This window comes from Artemia franciscana, unplaced genomic scaffold (genome assembly GCF_032884065.1).
Source record: "Artemia franciscana unplaced genomic scaffold, ASM3288406v1 Scaffold_1174, whole genome shotgun sequence".
NCBI classification, from domain to species: domain Eukaryota; kingdom Metazoa; phylum Arthropoda; class Branchiopoda; order Anostraca; family Artemiidae; genus Artemia; species Artemia franciscana.
The window spans coordinates 203684-215227 of NW_027062754.1; the positions used below are offsets into that span (position 1 = coordinate 203684).

The 11544-nt window shown below is 36.9% G+C and overlaps 1 protein-coding gene across 1 annotated transcript in view; it reads left to right on the top strand.

Moving 5' to 3' along the window:
- Window positions 1-11544, top strand: part of LOC136042364 (syntaxin-like) — a 51213-nt gene that overhangs the window by 19201 nt on the left and 20468 nt on the right. The window lies entirely within an intron of this gene.

Below are 11544 nucleotides of genomic sequence, written 5' to 3' on the forward strand. Positions count from 1 at the left end.
AATTTGTTTTAGCCACGACAAGCTTCTCAGGGATCACACAGTTTTGGCTTGAAAAGCATAGAATTATTTCTTTGGGAACTAATTCTTGTAATCCGGATCTTTACCAAAATGAGTTGTCGGATTTCAATAAATCTTGGGGGAAAGTCATTGCTATTTGTACCTTTTACCTTTGTGGTTTGTGTACAAAATTTAACCCTTATAAGGAAAAAGCTCGTATAGTTTATCACCAGGACAATTTAACTGAATATATTGCCGGAACTCTGTAGAACTTGATAAAAGATACCATGGTCGTACCTTATTTTGTAGAGAAAGAAGGGGAGGAGGGTGACAGTGAATTGCTGTGGTTAGAATATGTTCTAGAAAAGTTTCTGATCCCAACTAAGCCTAATGAGAAGCAAGATAGAGGGTACTGCTCTCTACGCGTAGGGTAAGTAGGGGTGGACAATATATCTGTTATAAGCTTATTTACAGAAAGAGGCCCTAGATCTCTATCAACTTTGGTAGGAAGGAGAATTTGGTCATGGCTATGCGACTCTGAGGTCACTTAACCTGTGCTGGATCTGGCATGTATAGAGGGTAGAATTTTCTGTTACTGGTTAAATCCATAGGCATTGTCTTATTCCCTAGAACACCTGTGCCTGTGGAGGCACCCAGGCTATTACAAAGACACATCAGATGCCTTCAAAGAACTTGGTCCATGACCTACTCACAGTGGAGTTCTTTGGATATAATAGTTCCCTCAGGTATGTTTGGTGTTTTATGTGTTTGTTTCCCCCCCCCCTTTGCTACTTGGATTTGGGTAGTCTTTCATCTGTGCCACATTTCTGGACTATTTCCATAATTGGTGTCCGGATTGTTTTAACTGTTATAGCTGTCCTTCAAGAGTGTGCCCTGATGGGCGAAATCAAACACTTTCTCGAGGTTTATGAATGTCAGGTATAGTTTATGTTATGAAATATCCAGAGTCCCGAAACTTAAGTCTGCCTTCCGTGTGAATTTTAGCAATTTCTGCGTTTTACAATTGGTTACAGTTTTGTTCTCATTCGCGAAACTTTGGCCTGAAAAAAAAAAAAAAAAAAAAAAAAAAACAACCACCTGACAAACAATTTCAGTTCTTATATTGTTCAAAGGCTAAGTGCTATCGGTTAGACTAATGAGGAATAATGCGAAAATACGGGCATTTTAATAAAAAAAAAATCTTTTTCAACCGAAAGTAAGGAGCAACATTAAAGCTTAAAACGAACAGAAGTTATAGGTTAGAGGAGGGGTGCCCCCTCGTCAATACATAGCTCTTTGTGCTAAAGTTCGAATTTTGTCCCAATTTTTCAAGAATGACTCCTGAATCACAAATCCCGTTTAGTTAGAGTAAAAAGCTCTTTAAAGGTACTCCAAAAAATCAAGTGAATTTTACATATTTAGAATAAGCACCAAATTGAGGTTTTTTATGTATCTGCTGTTATCAAAAGTGTTTCTCAGAGTTTCGGTAACTATTGGACCGCATCGCTCCTTTCTTAGAGTTCGTTACCATGAAATGTTTGATAGCGGCTTATCTATCAGTTGTTGCTATTGATTTTCTGAAAACCCCTGAAAACGACTATTTTCTAACAAACTGCTGATTAGTGAATGATTCACGAGAATGTGATTTCATGAAAAAAACTACTGTTTTGTTTAGTTATTTAAAGTTTGACTAGATATTTTAAATATGCATAAGTCTCATATATGTGTAAATATGCATAAATCTGAAAAATACAGATGTTTTTCAAGTTGCGCTCTTTCAGAATATACCATTTTAGAGCTCGCGTAGGCAACGGAAAGGACGAGATAAATCTATAATGTATTATACAACGGGTTGGACGTAAGGTTCCAGGAGGATATAAACTTATTCTTGATGCATTTTCAAAGTTGTATTGTATAACCCCCAGTCCTGAAACTAAAGTACCCCCCCCACAACCAAACAAAAGTACAGGATATGGACTTGGTACCCTGAGGAAGGTAGATTTGCAGCAATAAAAAACTAAAAGATATGCTGATGCATCAGTGAGTGTTTTAAAGAAGAATTAAATTGACTGGGTATTGTCCCCAGTGGTGGTTCTAGGCTTGTGTATGGGGGGAGGTGTGCTGCCATCTTACATTAAATTTCTGTTATTTCATGCTTCTAGACTCCAATTAAGGTACTTAATTGACTGAAAATCATTGCATTTATAATATTTGTATACTCCCAGTTTGTGAGAACTAGAACCGTTGCTAGTTGTCGCAAAAGGGTAACCTTACTCTATTTGTTTAATGTTCATTAATTCACAAAATATGGAGTAAAAACAGCTATGTTTAGTTATTCTCTTTATGTTTATTCTCTTTTTTCTCCCAGATTTGTCGTGTCTCTTTTCTCCTTTGTCTTGTCTTTTGATGTTCACTTCCATTAATAGTTTTCCTGTTTCTAATGAATTTCTGGATATGTCCCCTTGCAAGGGGATGTGTTTGCTGGCAAATTGGTTGCTTGAATTCGAAAGGTATTGATTTATAAGCCATGAGGAATAGAGGAGAATTGACAACGGCTTGTCTTGTTTTGGTGATAATGATGACCGGCATTTTTGAACAGTTAGACATTCATAGGGAAGGAAACAAATTTTGATTTTGATAAAAAAAAAAAAAAAAAAAATTGTATACGTTCCTGCAACGTATACAACGAGAGAAATGGTGTAACTTGGAACAAACTGCAAGTTTTCTACTTACGTACTGTTCAGTTCTTGCTGGCATTATTTTATGGAGAAGGGGGAAGGGAGTTGCCTTCTTTTTGTCTTGATTTTTTTTTCTTCACTTCTGCAGCTGCACTGTATTGTGCTACTGGGTATTGTATTCCCGCTTCAGGAGTCCAGTCAATCTTTACTTTTATGTTTTAAACTTATTTGAACAAAGAGGAACTCGTTTTGGCTAATGTCTCAAGAGGCTAAGGTCTGGTCGTTTTGGCTAATGTCTCAGGTCTGGTCTGGGGAGCAAACTGTTCCCTGAAAATATATCTATTGAACGGCAACATTCCCGTTCTGTGGCCCCATGCTGTTATATTTTTGGGTTCAGCTTCCTCAAAAATGGCTCTTAACAAACCTGAGGTGTCTTATGAATACACATTCGCTGATCAAAGTCAAGCTGGAGCCATGATTTCAATCTTTCTCTCATTGAACACTTGAACGATCAGTACACTTAAATAACGAGCGGCTGGAGTTGATGGGAGTGACACTGAAGAAAGATCAAACGTTGATACTTTTGTTTTGATGTACCTTCACAAGTTCAACAAGCCACAAAGTTAGAAGAGTTCATCCAACCTCTTCGGAGCAGCCTTTTCTCAAAACAACTTATCAAGGATTTTCGTCTTCGGGAAGATAAAGCCTCAGGGAATTGTCGGACCTGTAGCTTTTTCTGAACTCCAACATTGTTACATTTTCTCCTGTCTCTACAGACTAAGTGTGCAACACTTGCTTTGAACGTTTCTTTGCAACTACATATAATACAGTTAGTACACCACTATTATGAACGGTAGGATGTCATAAGGACGAAAATGAAGTCGCTCATGAAAGTGACATCAGAAGGGAGAAGTCCTCTACAGCTGAGAGGAATCCAGCTGCTCTGGCATCTCCTGTATCTTCAGGCCTTTGGATTGATAATTTGCTTTGTCGGTTAAAACAATCTTTCAGCCAGTCAAGCCGAGTGGTTTCATCTTGTAGCCAACTTTTACCGAAGGGTTCAGTGAAATTACTTAGCTTACTCTCACTCATGCTTACTCAACAAAAATGTTCTCATACATAGTATCAGATAATATTCAGATAAAATACATCAGATAATAATAAAAATATTCTCGTATATGTCAGCAACGACAGAAACTTGCCATTGAAATTGAAGTGCTCCTGACGCTTCCTGAAAAACTATGTGGATTGAATGCAAAAGAAGAGATGGGGTGAAACTCTTTTAGTATAGTATTATAGTTTTCTATTCAGTTCTGGCATTATGGGTAAGTTTTTATTAACGACTTTATAATGGAGTTTGAACATGATTAGCCAGTGACATCTACATCGTTTTCCCTATTTGACCATATGGGGGGGGGGGAGTGGTGGACCAGTTAATTTGGAAAAAATAGAAAAAATGAAGTATTTTTAACTTACGAACGGGTGATGGAATCTTAATGAAATTTGAATTTTGGATTAATAACGTGTCTCAGAGCTCTTATTTTAAATCCTGACCAGATCCGGTTACTTTGGGGGGAGTTGGAGGGGGAACCTAAAATCTTGGAAAACGCTTAGAGTGGAGGAATCAGGATGAAACTTGGTGAGAAAAATAAGCAGAAGTTCTAGACACTTAATTGACATAACCGGAACGGGTTTGCTCTGTTTGGAGAGTTGGGGGGGGGAGAGGGTTAATTCTGAGAAATTAGAAAAAAGAGGTATTTTTAACTTACGAAGGAGTAATCGGGTCTTAATGAAATTTGAAGTTTGGAAGGATATCGTGTCTAAGAGCTCTTATTTTGAATCCCGACTGGATCTGGCGACATTGGGGGGGGGGGGCTAAAATCTTGGAAAACAATTATAGTGGAGGGATCGGGACGAAACTTGGTGGGAAAAATACATACAAGTCCTAGATGCGTGATTGACATAACCGGAACAAATCATCTCTGTTTGGGAGAGCTGGGGGGGAAGGGTTAATTCTGAAAAATATTAAAAATGAGGTATCTTTAAATTACGAAGGAGTGATGTGATCTTAATGAAATTTAAATTTTGGTAGGATATCGTGTCTAAGAGCTCTTATTTTGAATCTCAACTGGATCTGGTGACATTGGGGGGAATTTAGGGAGGGCGTAAAAACTTGTAAAACGCTTATAGTTGAGGGATCGGGACGAAACTTGGTGGGAAAAATAAGTACAAGTCCTAGATACGTGATTGACATAATCAGAACAGATCCGCTCTCTTTGGGGAAGTTGGGGGGGGTTGAGGTTTATTTCTCAAAATTAGAAAAGAGGTATTTTTAACTTATGAAGGAGTGATCGGATCTTAATGAAATTTCATGTTTGGAACGATATCGTGCCAGAGCTCTTATTTTGAATCCCGATTGGATCCCGTGACATTGGGGGGATTTTGGGATGGAGAAGGAACCTAAAATCTTGGAAAACGCTTATAGTGGAGGGATCGGGATGAAACTTGATGGTAAAAATTATCATAAGTCCTAGATACGTGATTCACATAACCGGAACGGATCTGCTCTCTTCGGAGGAGGAGGGTTAATTCTGAAAATTAGAAAACAAGGTACTTTTAACTTACGAAGGAGTGATCGGATCTTTATGAAACATTATTTTTGGAAATTGGGAGGGGGGGGGGCTAAAATCTTGGAAAAAGCTTAGACTGGAGGGATCGGGATGAAACTTGATGGGAAAAATAAGCACAAGTATTAGATATGCGATTAAAATAACCGGAACGGATCCGCTCTCTTTGTGTGAGTTGGGGGGGGGAGGGTTTAATTCTAAAAACTAGAAAAAATGAGGTATTTTTAATTTACGAAAGAGTTATCGTATCTAAATGAAATTTAATTTTTAGAAGGACCTCGAAACTCAGATCTCTTATTTTAAATCCCGATCGGATCCAGTGTCATTTGGGGTGGGGGGTGGTGGAAATTTTTGAAAACGCTTAAAGCGGAGAGATCAGGATGAAACTAGGTGGAAAGAATAAGCACAAGTCCAAGATAGGTGACTGACATAACCAGACCGGATCCGCTCTCTTCCGAACGGGTGATCAAATCTTAATGAAATTTGATATCTAGAAGGATCTTGTGCTTTAGAACTTCAATTTGAAATCCCGAACAGATCCGGTGACATTGAAGGGAGCTGGAAGGGGAAACCATAATTTTTAGATAACGTGGAAATCGAGGTATCTTACGAATATGTGATCGGGTCTTATTGAAACTTAATATATAGAAGAATCTTATGTCACAGATGCTTCATTTTTAATTCGAATCGGATCTGGGGACATAGAGGGTTGGGGGGGGGGGGAAGAAATCTTGGAAAACGCTTAGAGTGGAGAGATCGGAATGAAACTTGATGGGGAAAATAAGCACAAGTTATAGATACGAGATTGACATAATTGGCACGGATCCGTTCTCTTTGGGGGAGCTGAGGTTTGTTAGTTTGGAAAAATTTGAAAAATAGAGGTAATTTAACTTAAGAACGGGTGACCGGATCTAAATAGAATTTAATATTTAGTAGGAACTCGTGTCTCAATGCTCTTATTTCAAATCCCGACCTGATCTTTTGACATTGGGGGAAGTTGGAGGGGGAAACCGGAAATCCCGGAATACCCTCATAAATGTAGTAGATATGTGATTAACGTAACCAGACTGGATCCGCTCCTTGGGGGACTTAGGTGGTGGGGTTCAGTGCTTTGGCGAGTTTGGTGCTTCTGGACGTGCTAGGACGATGAAAATTGGTAGGCGTGTCAGGCAGCTGCACAAATTGACTTGATCAAGTTGTTTTCTCCGATTCGACCATCTGGGGGGATGAAAGGAGAGGAAAAATCAGAAAATTTGAGGTATTTATAACTTACGAGTTGGTGATCAGATCTTAACGAATTTTGATATTTAGAAGGACCTCTTCACTCAGAGCTCTTATTTTAAATCCTGACCGGCATTAAGCCTCTGATTTTCCTCTTAAAGCAATTTATTGATTCTTAGGATTTTGCTAGAGCTCATACCATATGAGCTCTTGGCTCTTCCGACCTCGTCACAAGTGCCATATGAGTTCTTAGCTCTTGTTACTTTATGTAGATTTTATCATAGCCTACTACATTGATTTGTAATTTGGTTCATTTAACGATTGTGTCATGTTTTGTAAAAACTAAATTATTAAAATTACAATTTTCAATTTATCAATATTAAATTACATGAATAAATATAAAGATTATCATAGGCTAAAAATTAAATTGAAAATTTTAATTTTATTTAATTTTAGTTTTGCCTTAACCATCACTTAAAAAAACTATTTATTTTGAAAAATTTGTCGATTGTGATAAGATGATCTATGTAATCTTCGTTTAGTCCACTTGTTTGAAGGGAAGTCATAAAGATACAATCGAAAATCGTGATAGTAGTCAGGAAGGGTATATACAGGACATTAGTTCGGGGGGGGGGTCAGAAAAACTTAATAAAATGCAAAAAATGTTTATATGCATTTTATATGTTTTTATGAGTAGAAAAATTTGGGAGAAGGGTTAAAACCCTGAAAAAGGGGTTCTCTTTCTTTTTCAAACCAGAAGTTCTCAGACTTCTAGGGTCTCTAATTGCAAAGTAAAATCTTCAGCTGTTAAATTTCGTTTACATATTTACGACGCCCTGAGTAATTACAACTAAGAAGCGGGTAATCATCTGTCACGGAGGAAAAATGTAAAATCTATCTAACCTTTTAAATTATGGAACTTTAATTAGCATAATTCAAACATTTTCAAGCCCACCAAGGAAAATAGGATATTTTATAATCTGTTTGAATGAGAGAGAGGACGAGGAAAAGCTTGAGAAAATGATTTTCAGGTTGGTACAATAATTTACCATAGATTTTCTTGTATGATTCCTTTTTATAACAAGAAAGAGAAGATTAGTACGATAAATTGCATTAGTGCTAGCAATAAGGAAAAACAGGATTATATATCCAGTGTTAGAACTTGTATGATAAATGCCCTACCGCTCAAGTTGTTCATTCATTGACGCATTATAGAACCTTTTTTTCGTTGGTTTATTTCAGCTTATCCTGACAAGATAAAGCGATCGAATTGATGTAAATATATAATTTGGGCTATATATTTGCACATTAAGGAGGGGGGGGGGTAATGTATTTGAACAATGTGATGTTAGAAAACAATTCTTACTACATTATGTGCAGAATAATTGCACCTAACACAATAGGTGAACTCTTCTTCTTCTTCTTATGTCTTAAAAAGTTGTCCAAGAATCTAATAAAATTTAGTAGCAGCATAGTAGGAAAATATTGTATTGGCATGTTAAAAAATTGAAAGGGAATAGTCAATCTAAACTTGTCTTTATCAAACAGTTCGTGGGAGCGAACTGTAGTAAAGAGCAACCCGTCTCAATAGTAACCAACAATCTGAAAAACGGAATTTTGATACCAATAGTTGCATAAAAATCGTATTTTTATGCTGATTTTAAATACCTAAGTTTCATCAAGTAGCCTAGTCTTTATCTTACTCATCAAAAGTAACGAGCCTGAGAAAATTTGTATTATTTTAGAAATTAGGGGAAACACCCCCTAAAAGTCATATAATCAACGAAAATCACACTATCAGATATAGCGCATCAGAGAACCCTACTTTAGAGGTTTCAAGCTCCTATATATGATTAATGCGGAATTTTGTTTTTGTTTTTGCCAGAAGAAAGACCACGGATGCGTGTTTTTTTTTTCAGGGGCTATCGTATCGACCCAGTGGTCTTAGAATGTCGCGAGATGGCTCATTTGAATGTGACCACCTATACAAGTGGTCAAAATAATTGATAGGCACCTAGGCCCACCTCCCACGCTCATTTTTCTCCCATAGTCACCGGATCAAAATGTTGAGATAGCCACTTTGTTCAGCATAATCGAACAAACTAATAACTATGTCTTTGGGGACAACTTATCCCCCACAGTCCCCAGGGGGTTAAAATCTTTTACCATTGTTTACATATAGTAATGGTTTTTGGGAAATGTACCGGCGTTTTCAGGGGAACTTTATCAGGTTGGGAGGGAGTATGAGGAGAGGGCTCCGTAGGAGGATCTTTCTATGGAAGAATTTATCATCAGGGAAGAGAATTTCCATAAAGAGGGCGCAGGATTTTCTAGCATTATTAAAAAATAAACTATGAGAAAATAAATAAAAAAGTTTTTTCAACAGGAAGTAAGGAGCAGTATTAAAACTTGAAACGAACAGAAATTATTACGTAGATAAGTGGGTTCGTCTCCTCCTCAATACTTAGCTCTTTGCGATTAAGTATTGTTAGTCATTTCAACTATTTATTCTACGGCCTTTGTGAATCAGGGGTCTTTCTTAAAGAATTGGGACAGAATTCAAGCTTCAGTGTAAAGAGCGAGGTATTGACTAAGGGACGTATCCACTTTTATACGTAATAAGAACATATAAGTTCGTTACCTAAGTTAATTCGTAAGTTACGTATGTTTATTACTAATAAAAATGTTAGTAAAAAAATAAAAGTTCTAGTTGCCTTTTTAAGTAACCGAAAATTCGAGGTCAACTATGTCTTCTCCCCCACCCCTTTTTTTACTAATATCGTTTGATCAAAACTATGAGAAAGCCATTTAGCCGAAAAATAAAATGCAAATTTTGTTTTATTATTCATGTTCGGTGAGCCAAAATCAAAACATACATTAATTCAAAAACAATCAGAAATTAAATTAAAAAAAACAAACAATTTTTTTCAGCTGAAAGTAAGGAGCGACATTAAAACTTAAAACACACAGAAATTATTCCGAATATGAAAGGGGTTGTCCTCTCCTCAACGCCTCCCTCTTTGCGCAAAAGTTTTTTATAGTTTAAAAAATAGAGTTGTGAGAAAGAGTCAAACTTTAGCGTAAAGAGGGGTGCGTTGAGGAGGGGACAGCCCCTTTTATATACGAAATAATTTCTCTTCGTTTTAAGCTTCAATGTTGCTCCTTACTTTCAGTAAAAAAAAAACTTATTTCATTAGGAGTAGCTTCATTAAGTCTCAAGACACCTGAAGCGTGGCAAAAGATAGCGGATATCTTTACAAAAGCCTTAGATTAGAAAACTTCTTTAAGTAGACATCTCCGAGATTGCTGGATGGGAACCACTTCCCCCTAAGCCGAGTTTTACTTTCGTTGTTAAGTATATCTCGTCATAAGCTGGTTGGTGATTAAATTCAAAAATATTCAAGTATTCTAATAATCAGAATTGAGTATTTGTGTGTCTCTATGAGAAGAGGGGGAAGGTTGGTGGTGGTAAAGCACTATATTTTTGGGAGTTTAATTATCGTCTTTTGTATATCAGATGTCATGTTTACAAAACTTAATGTTGGAGAATACCCTGGAAACATGTTAGTGATTCTAGAAAAAAAGAATCTTTTTGTGTGGCATCATGTCATATTTACATAATTTGAATTGCAGAATATTTTTAGAGATACAACATCTTGAGATTATTCACGTATAAGCATAAATACAACCCTTCGGTTTGTTTAGAACACTATATGTAAATTATATACAGCTTAATCACGACTCGGTAATAGCTCGGCCTATATCCTCTTGCGTCCTCGTCCACCAACAATTCAGTGTATATTACCTTGGAACACGTATGTTCGCTGAAATTTATCAAAGCGCCTTTGAAATCAACTCGAGACTTTGAAACCTACTTGTAATTCCTAAGAAAGATTTAATAAAAACATTGCACTATCAATTACTGATTTTATATATGTATTGGAATAAATTGACTTCAAATTTAATTCTTTAAAAGTTAATGTTACAAAGGTAAAACCAAGTTCCTTGTTCAAGAGACATCTGCCTTGTCCACCCGTGACAAAATTTAATTTCGCTTATGTTTTTTACGTTCTCTGGTGCATTTGCATCTTGGTCCGGTTTTTATGGCACTTGGTATTAATCAAGTGACATATAGCCATCGCAAATAGCCATCGCAAACTAGACCTACGTTGCCTGAGCAACGTGAAGTGTTGCGACAACCTTTGTCCGGCTTCGCCAAATAAAGTGTTGCGATAACAACACTTTGGTTTTGTTTCTTTGCTATCGGTTAAACGCTGAAGTTGTCGGCCTATCGAAGCTTTTAAAACGTTACGTTCAAAGAAGAACGCGATCAGTAATCATATGATCAAAGGCTATTCCCGAGCGTTGAAAAAACAATAATAACAAAAGAATATTGAAAGAAGGGACTAAATGTTGCGTCGCGTACCCGTACCCGTACTAACTGTACCCGTTGGGTAAACACTTAGTTCTTGGTTACGGTGAGTATGGGTAGGCTACACCAACTAGCAAAAGTTACAAACCCCTCTTCACTAAAGATGATTGTAGCCGAACAGACGATTATTATTTACAAGTCCCCTACATGTCTTACCACTGGAACCAACTCGGTCTTACCATCAAATACACTGGAAACAAATGATAGGTACACCAAAAAGTGAAATTTGGAAAGGTTTTGAAACCTTTCCTTACAAGTCCCCTTCATGTTTCACAATTGGTATCGGCCTATTTTTGGTTTCAGTGTGCACCTTACTACTGAAGTTGTCAACCCCCTGAAAGTTTAAAACTAGTATATCTCAAGAAGGAATTTTTGTACCAAAAAAATGGATGACATATACTTTGATCAGCTCATCAAGAACTATCGATTGCCGTCGAAAAAAATTCCATCTGTCTTATTTCAAAAGTGGATTTTTTTGCCGTAGGCCAACTTTCTACCGTCACCACTTAGAAAGGAGCAAAGGATAAGCTCCAATTTCTTTAGCAATGACAGAACTTTTAAAGTTTAAGAGGTATATCTGATAACATTT